This window comes from Mus musculus, chromosome 1 (genome assembly GCF_000001635.26).
Source record: "Mus musculus strain C57BL/6J chromosome 1, GRCm38.p6 C57BL/6J".
Classification (NCBI taxonomy): Eukaryota; Metazoa; Chordata; class Mammalia; order Rodentia; family Muridae; genus Mus; species Mus musculus.
Genome location: NC_000067.6, coordinates 187,792,209 through 187,805,018, shown reverse-complemented (window position 1 = coordinate 187,805,018; position 12,810 = coordinate 187,792,209). Strand labels below are relative to the sequence as shown.

Below are 12,810 nucleotides of genomic sequence, written 5' to 3'. Positions count from 1 at the left end.
CTTAAAACAGCTACCTTTGGCACAACCATGGAGAAACAAAAAAGAAAATTAAAAAAAAAAAAAAAAAAAAAAAAAAAAAGAAGGAAGGCAAGCTCCATTCAGCACACACCTCGATTGCAAATGTCAATCAGTCTAGAAATGTTGATGTGGCAGAAGAAGGAGACAGGCTCAAGAGAACTTCTTTAATTTTATTTTTCAACTGGAGACTGGGACCTGAAAGATGACTCAATAGGTAAAGCTGCAGTTTTCAGCCCGTGGGTCACACCAGCAGTGGCTTATCAGGTATCCTGCATATGAGATTCATAACAATAGCAAAATTATAGCTATGAAGTAGAAACAAAGTAATTTGGGGGGGGGGGTTACCAAAACTCGAGGAGTTGTACTAAAGAGTGTGAGCTTTGGGAAGGCCGGGAACACTGGGGAGAGGATGCTGCCTCCACCGTGAGCATCTGAGTCAGATCCCTGGTAGGAGAAGAGAGAAAATCCCTGCAGGTTTTCCACACACACTCTCACGCCACACACAAATAAATGTAACACAAATTTTAAATGAAAAAGCTTAGGAAAGAGTAGTTTCCTTGATTTTACTTTAACTTTGAGAGTCTGAGGAAATATCACACTGTCCCCAATAGTTCAGAGATTTGGGGGCTGTGGGGGGGGGCTGGCTGGGAGGGGAGTATCAGGTTTCATTTAGTGCTAAGACACTGACTCAAGTTGTTGAGAGAACTTATAATACTTGGGGGAATCTGCAGGCAGCAGCATAGGTGGCAAACGGCCTGGGGGACTGAGGCAGAGAGGACAGCAAGAAGACAGCTGTCCTCTGGTCATCAAGTAGCAGATGGACAGACACAGTGCTCAACGCTGTGGGTGGGAAAGCAAGCTCCCCTAGAGGAGCCCCAGTCACTGTACTCAGCGGTCACAGCTCCCCGCTGGAATACAACTTGTTGGGAATTAGTGTCGAGAGAGACATTTTCAAGTAAGCTTTGCTGAAAGGCTAGGTGCTTAGAAATGGCAGCTGGCTCCTTTTCATTCCAAAAGCCATCCGAGCCATAACCCGTTAGTTCTGCTCTCCGGTAACAAAGTAAAAAATCTAATACCAATCCTGGAAATTTATAGACACTTCTCTCTTTCTGAAAAGTACATGAATAGTGTATATACACTCTTCAAAGGCTCCATTTTTCTCTTTTGTAGCAAAACGGCGAGAGCCTATGGGAGAGTGAAGCCTGGGGCAAAGTTCCTTTCTGCTTAGAAGCCACCTGCTAATCACCTGCAAGCAAGAACAGACTACAAGGGAGGCAGCCCAGAGCCCGCCCCTCAGCACCCTGAAGGGCAGGGGTTAAGCAGAAACAAAGTGAGGAAAGCTTTCTTGGCCTGAGGGGGCCTCTGCAAAGTGACCAGCGAGACTCCCCAAGGGTAGATTGGAGGGGCTGGTGAAGCCTAGGCAGAGGATCAGAGGCTGCTTGAAATGGGCCCAAGCACTAAATGTCTGAAGTGGAAAAGAAAAGAAAGAGAAAAAAGAGAAAAAAAAAAAAAAAAAAAAAACTTCCAAAAAGGCAGCCAGTTCAGTGTTGGGAGGAAATACCTTGGGAAGTTAAAGTTGGTGCTTGCTGTTAGAGTCCAAGAGCTTTGTGGCTTTGGCATGCAATAGGTTCCTGTTTAGGGCGGCTTTTCAATCCAGGGAGTGGCTGTGAATCTCATATTGGGGCTGTGAGATGGGCAAGAAGAGGGTGAAGAAGGACTGTGGCTTCTAAGAGGGTCCAGTAAAATCTAGCTCTCCTACCCTTTAAACCAGGAGAAATCTTCTAGACGATCCACGGGGTGTTAAAAGCTTAGGACACAGAAATGGAGCTGCCAAGGATGGGGCTAGAGAAGGTTCTGCCATTAAGAACACTTCGTGCTCTCCTAGAGGAAGTTCCCAACACCCACGTCAAAGTAACTCATATGACTGCCTGTTTAGCTTTGGGGAATCCAAAGCTCTATTTTGGCCTCTGTAGATACCTAAACACATCATATCACATGCACACACACAGACACACACACACACACACACACACACACGGTCATACACACACTAGCATACACTCAGTTCCCACCATTAACAGCAACGCTCTGGGGAAGTTTCATGGGATGAGCTTAAGAATCCCTTTCTAGGTACTGAGAAGTCAAGAGAAGAAAGTAGCCAAAACTAGTCCAACTGGAAAAAAAAAAAAAAATGTTGAGTGTAAGTGACTGGTACCCAGAGTTCCCCATAGGATCTAATTTTATATATTGTTATTAGCTCTAAGGTGGCAGATCTTGTAGTGCAAGCTCTTTATGCGTATAGCTTGTTGAAAGGCACTGTGTGTAGACTGCCTGGCCTTCTCATTACAGTGTCCCTTGTACTCACAGAAGCCCTGCACCAGTGGAATCCCTGTCAGCTGTAACCACACCCCTCCTTCCCACCTCCTTCCCACCTCCTTCCCACAGCGTCTCTCCTCAACTGATTCACTTTTCCTCACCCCTTCGCATCCATCTTGCTCTCCCACTTTAAGAGCAAGGTAGAGCGAATGGCTGAAGAGCCCCTTGGTGCCAACTCTTTGCATTTACCGTCACCCGAACTCCATGCCCTGCCTCTTTACTTCTGATGATGTTGCCAGGCACAGAGATGACTCTTTAGTTTATTCTGTCCTTCCCTTCTGGAGCTACCAGCCCTAACTATGCCCACAGAGACTATATTACATGGTGAATGCGGTATTTTAGCGTTCAGAACAATGGCCCCTTGGGGAAACAACCCAAATGGCCATCAAAAAATGAGTGGGGAAACAAATCATGATAGAATATCGTTCCACTTGAAAAAAAGGAGATTCTGATACCTATGACAAAATGAAAAACATGGAAGATACATTTAGTGAAACAAAGCTGACAGAGATAGGTCAATACTACCAGGTGCAGTTACATGAGGCACCTTGAGTGCTCGTTGTAGAGACAGGAACTGGTGTGGTGCATGCCAAGGGCTAGGGAGAAACTCAGAGGTGCTGCTTGGAGCTTTCAGCTGAGGTGACAACACAGGCTTACAGATGGGTGCTCATATCACACCCCGTGTGAATGAATTCAGAGTCACAGAACTCCACAACTTTTATCCCATCTATGGGGTGGGAAGATGGTTCACTGGGAAAGCACATGCCTTGCAAGTCTGAGGGCCTGCGTATAATCTCCAGAACACTCAAAAATAATGGGGGCCATCCTGGCATGCTTATAATGCAAACAGTGGAACCATGGAGTCAAAGGGTTCATGGGGCTTATAGCCAGCTAACCTAATGTAATGGGCATGTTTTGGGCAACTGAAAGAGTCTATCTCCCAAACAAAACAGATGGTATTTCTGAGTAACGACACCTAAGTCTGCCCTCTGGCCTTCCTTCTTTCTAAATATTCATTGGTCATTTTACCATGTGTCGCTGAAAGTACAAGAAGATAGGACACACTAGAACTCATTACCTAGAAGGGACAGGGAACAGGTCAGAGGTAACAGAACATCCCATAAAGTTGGAAAGTATTAAGTGAATGCACAGAAGATAATGAAGGACTGGCACATGTGAGTGTGGGAGGGGTGACAAGGTGGGAGTGGGTGGAGGACACAGGGCTTGGAAGGGAAGCTCTTTAAGCTGGGATGTTGGCTTCCAATAGGAGTGGGGTCAAAACTAAAGAAGATGTAGATGAACATTCCCAATGAGGAGAATAACAAAAATGAATGAAAAGGTATCAGAGGTGGTTTGGCTTGGCTGAAGCTTCAAAGAGCCAAGAAGCATGCATCAGCCTAAAGAGGGGGCACAGTAGCTCCTGGAAGGGGGACACTGAGAAACGACATTAAGCCTATTAGACAATTTTCCATAAAAGCTGAATGAGAATGCTGGGCTCCGTCTCCTGTCTTCCTCTTCACCAATGCATTCAATTATAAAGATGCTCAGCCTGGGAGCCCCGTCCAAGCACAGCAGCTTGCCAACAATGTCATCACCCACCGTCCTCACCCTCCCTGAGCACTACCCACACCCCGACTCATGCCCGCACGTCTTCCTGACCTCATCCGCATCCTCAGCTACTGTGTAGCTTGCGGGAGACCTTCCCTCTCCCAGTCCACAGCAGCCCCTTACCCCACACCGCCCCTCCCCAGCATACACACTTCTGAGACGGCCAAGTCCATTATGTAATCTTCCTTTCTGACTCACATCCCCTCTGAGGAACCTTTCTCTGACTCACTTCTCCCTGTTCACACTCACCCTTTCCCCTTTCATCTTTAATCTCCCTTCTAATCTGTTTCCCTGTAGACAGCCTTCAACATGACTCCTTTCCACTTCATTCTGTCTATCTCCAACTTTGCTGCTCACCATGTACGGGATCCATTATCCATCTGATGAGCATTTGTCACCTGTCCTGAGTTTTCCTTGGAACCACTGTTTGCTCAAGCCCCCCTCTGACATCAGAGAAAAACTACATTCTGACTCCATGGTCTGTGGACCATGTCCCCTCTGTCACTGTCTTCTCTGTACAAGTATTCCTATCGACAGAAGCAAGCACCCCCTATGCAGACTTTGTTAGGGAAAATAAGGGACTTCACTGTGGTAAAGAAAAAAGGACCACTAAGCACACTAAAACACAGTCTCGTCTTTCCAGAAGTGTTTGAGGAACATGTAGGGAGAGATCAGAACAGGCTGACTTGTCTCCAGCTAGATATAAAACCATACTCAAGTGCCCATCAGCTGCCAAATTCCTTCTTAAAAAACTGGTCAGGAACAGCTGCAGGAAGAAGACAATTAAGGCAAGTCCTGGAGAATAGCTGAGGTTTTAGAACACCTGAAAGGGAGCCTGGTGGGCTGGTGGGGAGCTGGAAGTCAAAGATGGGGAAGTCCACAAACCTGGAGTGAAAAAGGGAACACACAAGGTCCCCTAGGAATTGCTTTCTAAGGCAAAGACTAGCAGCCAAAAGAACGTGATGTGTTAATACAATGGTTTGGGGGGGTGTTTTTTGTTTTTTGTTTGTTTGTTTGTTTGTTTTGTTTTGTTTTGTTTTGTTTTTGCCAGATCATTGCTAAACTTGGGAAGATATGAAGAATCTCCATGACTTACTTATGTAGGGATTTGAGTTATGAAGGGTACGCCATTCTGGTTGGGGCCAGCATTGAAACCTGGCTGCTAAAATGCATAATACTGAGTTCACTTAAGATGAACAGCTAGCATTCATCAGCTGGTCCCAAGAAACTACAGGCAGGCGGTGGGATTTAATTTATTGTAATATTTAAGGAGTGTAGCGTGTTCATTCAAAACAACTGTACAAGATTCGTCTTAGCTTTGCTTCCCATTGCTATGGTGAACTATCCCGAGAACTGCAACCTAAGGGAGAAAGGGCTCGCTCTAACAATTCAAGGGCACAGTCCCTGCTGGAGGTGAAGTCAAGATGGCAGGAGCTTAAGGCAGCTGGTTATATCATGTCATAATCAGGAAGCAGAGAATGACAGATGCCTGGAGTTGCTCGTACAGTCTGGGATCCCAGCCAAGGGAATGGACCCTCCCACGGGGTGGGGTGTTTGCACATGAATGAAGCAACGTTGATCCCCCATGTGCACATCTAGAGGCCATGCTGCCAAGTTGAACAATCAACACCAATCATCACGAGGTGAGGTGTAAAATCAAATCCGGTAACTGGACTTTCCAGTTTTCTATCATTTCCTTGGGTATGTGAGGCCTTCCCTTCTGGAGACCTGGATGTCACAGATGATGGGAACACTTCTCAAATTAAGAACCTATTCCCATTGGCTCCTCTCTAGTCATTTGGGGGTAAGTGTCTCTTTTCCTTTATTGTTTAGCTTTACAAATTCCACTCTCTGCATTCTCTTTCCTTATAAGCTTTCCTTAGCCTCAGGGACAACAATCACTTTTGTAGCAAGTCTGAGGAAAAAACAAAAAAGAAGAAGCGCTACATATATTTCTCATTGATCCATCTCTTTGGTTTATTTCGGTGGTGCTGGGCTCTAGTTATTGTCCTAGAAGAGAATGGTCAAATTATATAGATCAACCTAGAAGGACATTGCCTGTGGAGGCAGGAAGCATCTGTTAGGTCCCCTGAAACTGGAGTAATAGATGGTTGTGAGCCACCGAGTCAGTGCTGTGAATCGAAACTAGGTTCTCTGAAACCCACTTGGCTGTCTCTTAAGCACTTCTACTGCAATGGTTAATAGTAGCCCCTATCTACATAGTGAATCTATTTAGAAAACAAACTGCAAAATGTTGATCATTCAACAGCTCGTTGCCACAAATTATTCATATTTCTGTCCATATATCTTATCCGTCCTTTCCATGTCCATTTTTATTACTGGTTCCATATTTTTTCCTGCAGTCTAGTTTCCATAAAACTGTCTTTGCTAGCTCTGATGCTGGGAGGTCTAGCCTGGTCTAACCAGGGCTACACTCTTCCTTTAGACCAACATGCAATGGCAGTTTCATGGATGAGATTCCTCATCCCCCCTAATCCCACACAACTTGGTATCTCTTGGACAACTACCCCGCCTCTGTCTTTGACTTGTGTCTCTTCTGTCTGCCCACCTGAACCCAGTCTGACTGCCTTACAGTGTCTTCTTCGGGGCACCATGGGTTGCTCTTTTCTTGAACAAGTCTTTCTAGCATCCGTGCAGAATCTATTCGTTTACCATTGTTTCTCTCAGCTTCAGATTAGAGTACATTTGCTTTACTGAGAGATCAATTGGGAAAACTATTAGAGTATATGGTGTATATCTGAGAAAGATTGATATTTCAACTCTAGTATCTGCTCTCTCTCTTAGGTTAGAGAACAACTATTTCATCCACCACAAATCAGCACAACAAATTTCTTTCATATGCCTACATGTTAATGGAAGAGATAATTCTAAATAGAAAATCAAAACTCTTTTAACTAATTTTAGAACTTGCTTAAAATACAGATTCCTTACCAAAGTGGATAGAGTGGGCATAGGATACTCAAGCCCTTTGCCTTACCTTAAACTCATCACTGAATATTTCCATTTTCCCATGTGGTCAGTATCCCCACATGCAAGTATCAGTTCTTTAGTTGTCAACAACTGACTGCCACACAATTTAATGCAATGCTAACACACTATGATAAACACACGCATACACATTATTCATACTCCATATATACTATACCCATCACTACCATATCCATCACACACAGATAACACATCTACCATACATACACACACACATACACACACACACACACACACACACACACACACACACACACACACACACACATACACACACCTGAAGACTGCCTCACAGCCTATAGGTTTAGGACTCAGCTCCACGGCAATGAGTTGCCCTTTACACATCAGCCCAAACTTGTTGGCTACCCAGAACTTTTGCTGACTATAAATTAGAGCCTGTTTTGAATTCCTTCTCTGACTTAAGTAATATGCTAGGACAGCTCACAGTGCCCAGGAAAGTGCTTTTTCCTGTGTTACATTAGTCGATGATACTACAAAGGCTACACGTGCAAAGGGCACAGAGCACCATGCTCTGGTCCCCTGCCCTTCCAGGGCCTTCACGTGTTCTCTGGGCATCATATTTCCTGGCTTTCATGGTGTCTTCACCAAGGAGCTTTGACAGGTTATTGACTCTACCTCCAGCTCCTCCCTCTACCTTGATGATGCTGAAAGCCCCTAGCCTCTGTCCATGGCCTTGTCTTTCTGGAGAGATGCTCTTGCCCAGGAGCCCAAGGGCTATCAGTGCTGCACGAGATGCTCTCAACCAGTGGGAAATCCCAAGATTGGTTGCTGAGCCCAAACACAGATTTTCAGTATGCATCACATTTCCCAAGATTCCCTTGGATTCCTTCAACTTCTGTCAACAACTGAACTGACATATCACCAGGGGAAAAATAGAGTTGATGTGCCAGGGCACAATTTCTTAGGAGATGTTGCAATGGCCTGCTCCCAGGGCTCTAATGCCCAGGGGCATTGCCAATAAAGAGGTTGATCACTTCATTAATGTGAAAGTAAGCATTTGGAGGTCCTTGCTGGCACATACTTAGAGGCCTTGAAAGTGCATAAACACACACACACACACACACACACACACACACACACACACACGATATGTATATAAATATGTATGCTGCCATACATATTTATATTCTTACTGCATACATTTTGCATTTCTAAGTGCCATGGCTATATACTGAGAACTAATTTATCATAAAATTTTTCATGGAGTGTTGGGGGAAATTTTGCCTAAGAAGAACTAATTAATGTCTTCCATGGTTCCCTGGAAATTTTGGCTCACACTAAATGTGCAAAGCTAAGCACTAGGGGCAAAGCTTGTAACACACACATCAGGATCAGGACTGCCATCCCACATCATTGCTGAAATCAGAGGAAGGACGTCAAATCATCATTGCTGAAATCCATTTGTATTCCCAGGGCACATATCCAGTGTGTCAGAAATTCACAGAGAGCCATTCTCAAGGGTTCCTGAAACATCCACGCTGCAGATAAGCCACACTCTCAGGCTCCAGTACCCTCTGAGTGGGTCTTCCCATTTTAATTGCCACTTAAGCTTGCCCTGAGAAAGACACATATTTTTTTCCCAACTGTCTATTTGGTAAAACATAGCTCAAATTTTGTCCCTGCAGAGCCAGCCTCAATCCTTCTGCTAGTTCTCCGTCATAAGTAAACAACATTGACGAAGTCACTAAAGATGGAAACAATAAAAACAGCCAGGAAGGGCAGAAAAAAAAAAAAAAAAAAAAAGACTGCCAAGATATTCTGTCTCAGCTCGCCACGAAAGGTATTAAAATACCAATGATACAAAAATAGACCAGCAATTATTCTTAAGAGCTCGGGAGAGGAGAGCAGCCACTCCCAGACTTCAGGAGCTGGGTGGCTTGAAGGTCTCATTGATTACTTGATCAGTTGCTTGGTGAATGATTAGTCCTCGGAAGGTCGGAATTAGTGACTAGGGGTCTGCCTCCTCTGAATAAAATGTGTAGTCTCCTCTCTCCCACCCCAGTGACAGATGATATCTGTTTCCTCCCATGAGTTTTGAATTTAGGAGCCACTGAAGCTCAGCAACACTATATTCTGGCTCAAATGAGCTGAAAATTGCATTCAATTTGAATTTCAAAACTGGAAGGGAGGAAGGGAGGAAGGGAGGGAAAACCCCTGAGCACCCATCAACAATCCACACTGTTCTCTTCTTCCTCCTGCTTCCCCACAGTTCTGCCAGGCTGGGGACCCAAAGCCCAGGATGTGTTGCAGGACAAAGAGCATTGCTGGATCCCTGCCCAGTCTGAGTTTAAAAATAAACTTTTAATAGACAGGATCAAAGCAAACCTCACTTTTACGTACATGCATAATGCAGAATGCAACCCGCCAAACAAATAGATTTATTTATCTTTTCCAAACTCGAGCTGGCCTGATTTCTTTCTTTCTTTTTTTTTTTTTTTTTCTTCTTTTTCTCTGATGTACTCTGGCAACAATAAAGGTGTCTTTCTTTGGAAAACTTCGCAAAAGTAAATGATTTTCTAAATTTAAATCTTGAATGTGGAAGATGGTTCAGTGTAGGGAAATGCTAGCTACCCAAGGGTAAAGACTTGAGTTTAAGTCACAAGCACGAATGTAAAATGTCATCTGCATGGAACCTTAGTCATAGGGACATGTAGGCAAGAGGGTCCCCTATCTTTAAAATATGGTAGAAGAAGACTGAAGGAGATTGCCAGCAGTTACCTCTGGCCTCCACACAGACACCAAGTATGGTGAATCCATTAGTACGTATACATATACATACACACATGCACACATATACACATGAACATACACATGCACACACATGCCCACACACATGCACACACATGCACACACATGCCCACACACATGCACACACATGTACACACACATACACACATCATTTATGTCTCTGCAGTTGACAGAAGACCTCTTTCCATGATCTCTACCCTCTTACATGCCTTGCGTTAGATAGATGTCTTGTCCCAACTCTACTGAGGAACCACTTACGTTTTCTCAAATCATCAGATTTGAAAAGCTCCAAGAGAACACCCATTTAAATCAATCTTGTGGTAAATACTTTATAAAAGCCAGCCTACTTTTAATGTCCAAATAATCGCTCCTTTTTGTAGGAATGCAGCAAGCATGAATTTGAAGCACACTTGAGCTTTCTGAAACAACACCTATCACTTCAGACAAGTAGATTTAAGTGCAAAAAATGTTTTTGAAATAAGAAAGGCTAGTACACCAAGCAACATATCATACCTTAGACTCAGGGGACAGAAGGGCCTGGGGTCAGAACTCCCTGTTAGGAACTTGACCTGAAATAACAAAGCTAGAGCTACCTTCATTCCGCTCTGCTTCTAAGAACTGAAAGCTATTTTCCCATCCCTGAAACATTGCCAATTTGTGAATGAAACAAACTCAGGTCCTTCATGAAAGGCATTTCAGTTTGAAAGAGCCATTTTCACACTGAAGCCAAAACCTGTTGATTCTCTTAAGAAGTCTGCCATGTTCAGCAGACACGGGAGCAAACACTTCAGAGAACAGGGACAGAGTGGGCACTCGTTTCTGCAGAAGGACTCCTCCATTAGGCCTTACTGCATGTGCGCAGCAGGAACTCAGCAGCAAGGGAGTTCACTGCTGCTTCTACCTGGAAGGAGCAGTAGGTGCTCACCCTGCCTCAGGTCTACCTATGTGGGAAAGCTCTGACAGAAACAGGTCCCCAAGCCAACCCTCTGAGCCTCCAGTGACAATCATCACTGTGTGGTTCACAGGACCAAGTGAAGGCACTGTGCCCAGAACACCAGCAGAGTAATGGATGGGACCTGCGACATCTATGGTTTTCCTTCGAAAAACAAAGTGAAATAAACTCAACATTTATGTATGGAAGTAACAGAGCATTCAATAGATAATGAGTCCATAAGTAAGTTTAGAGTCAGGGAGCTTTGCCTACCATAAACACAGAACCAGCCGCATAGATAGGTAATACTTTGTACTCTACCAAAATACAGCATTCAGAAACAGACTGACCTTGCTAACCACATTTTACAGGTCAGCACAACTCATCAGTACAATGAGGGCACAACCTTGCCAGAGAGCCTCCTGGTCCCTGCCACCTCCATGCAGTGACATCTACCCATCAACACATGCCACAAAACTGCTTTGGAGAAAGGCACCACGGTGATGCATACCTGTGGTCTTCGAACTTGGGTGACAGGCAGGACAGATCTCTGTGAGTTTGAGGCCAGCCTGCTCTACATAAGGAGTCCAAGCCAGCTAAGACTACACAGTGAGACAAGGCTATGTATTGAAACCGAACCTTCTTAAAAGAAATAAATAAATGCTTCTTTTACATTTTAAAAGACAAAATGAGCAAAACCCCAGACCTTTCTGTTGACCGTAGTATTGGTTATAAACGAAACTCTCAACACAACACAACACAACACAACACAACACAACACAACAGAAGAAGATGTCAGTGGGCTGCCTTACCCTCGGTGTGTAGCTTGGGGCATGGCATCACACAGCTCTTAAGAGAACATGGACATCTGCCAGGCTCATGGGGAGGACCTTACCTTTCCAACTGCAACAGTGCTAGCGTAGGATGCGTTCCTTACATCTTCATCACTTCGGGTTGCTTCATTGATGAACCAGCAAGTAGCTCTAATGTGATAGAAGCAAGGGTCCAACCCAAAAGAGGAAGGAAAAAAAAAAAAGGAAAAGGTGAGGTCATTTTCTTGGCCACTGCATTTAATAAAATTCCCCAGGCAATAGAGTTAAGCACACATTAATAACTATAATAGTACGCTGAGCTTTTAGCTTTGATTTTCCTACATATACCATCAGGACGGTATTAACACTCCAACAAAAGACTAGTCCTCCATCTTATTTTACTTTTCTTTCTTTTCAGGTTCCTTGGACTTATTAATCTTCTATCCCTCTCTTATGTATGCATGTCAATGTACCAGCAAAGCATCAAGCATTTCCCACTACCACACCCTCATGTAGACTGTAGAAAACAAAACAGCAAAACAAAACAAAGATATTCTTTCAAGACCAATGGAGTCACCAGACATCAGCCTGAAAATTGCATGCATTTCTCCACATTTTGTTTCTTATTTGGGAATGGACAGAAAGGTGCAAGTTGTCAAAGGAACTTCTCAGTTGGTTTTAACCAAACGTGAACAAAAGCTGTTTCTCCATGTATGTCAGTCAGAGGAAGCCGGCAGGTCAAATCCCTCTAAGTTGCTTGTATTCTCCAATTTTGAAATATAAAAGAGACCGTTACACAGGATTTGACACTTTTTAAATCATTACTATTACATACAAGAGCTGTTCTGAGCAACAGTCATGTAGACTTGTACCTCATGGAAGGGACAATGAAAAGTTCATAACCAACAGGTGACTGGTTGGGTGTCTAGCCTGATACAATATCTATGTAAAAGATATCGAACAATTAAGTAGCCAGATGGCACTGGACTGTTTCCCATGACACTCCTTGGGACATGACTGTGCTAACTATAGGAGGGAACATTTCAAGGGGATGACTGCATTGCCTTCAGAAAACTGCTCAAGTCTGTTCAATGGGACCCCTTTAGGCACCCGGTCCTCCACCACCTGACCCTGCACAGCCCTGCTTCAGGCATCCTTGGCAATGATGGGGTTAAAAGTGCACTGTATGACAAATGATCAAGATGAAGCTTGGGCTCTCAGTCTCCTAGTACACCAAGGCTATAAAACACCCAGTTGGAAGTACACTTTATTTGCTTTGAGAAACTA

General features: G+C 44.1%; 1 protein-coding gene across 11 annotated transcripts in view; it reads right to left on the bottom strand.

Annotated features, from left to right (window-relative positions):
• Esrrg (estrogen-related receptor gamma) overlaps positions 1–12,810 on the bottom strand; it is a 606,376-nt gene that overhangs the window by 409,867 nt on the left and 183,699 nt on the right. For all 11 annotated transcript variants that reach the window (XM_011238916.3, XM_006497165.4, XM_011238917.3 and 8 more), the window contains one exon: positions 11,607–11,694. The gene's annotated coding sequence lies outside the window, so the exon portion shown is untranslated. The remainder of the gene's footprint in view (positions 1–11,606; positions 11,695–12,810) is intronic.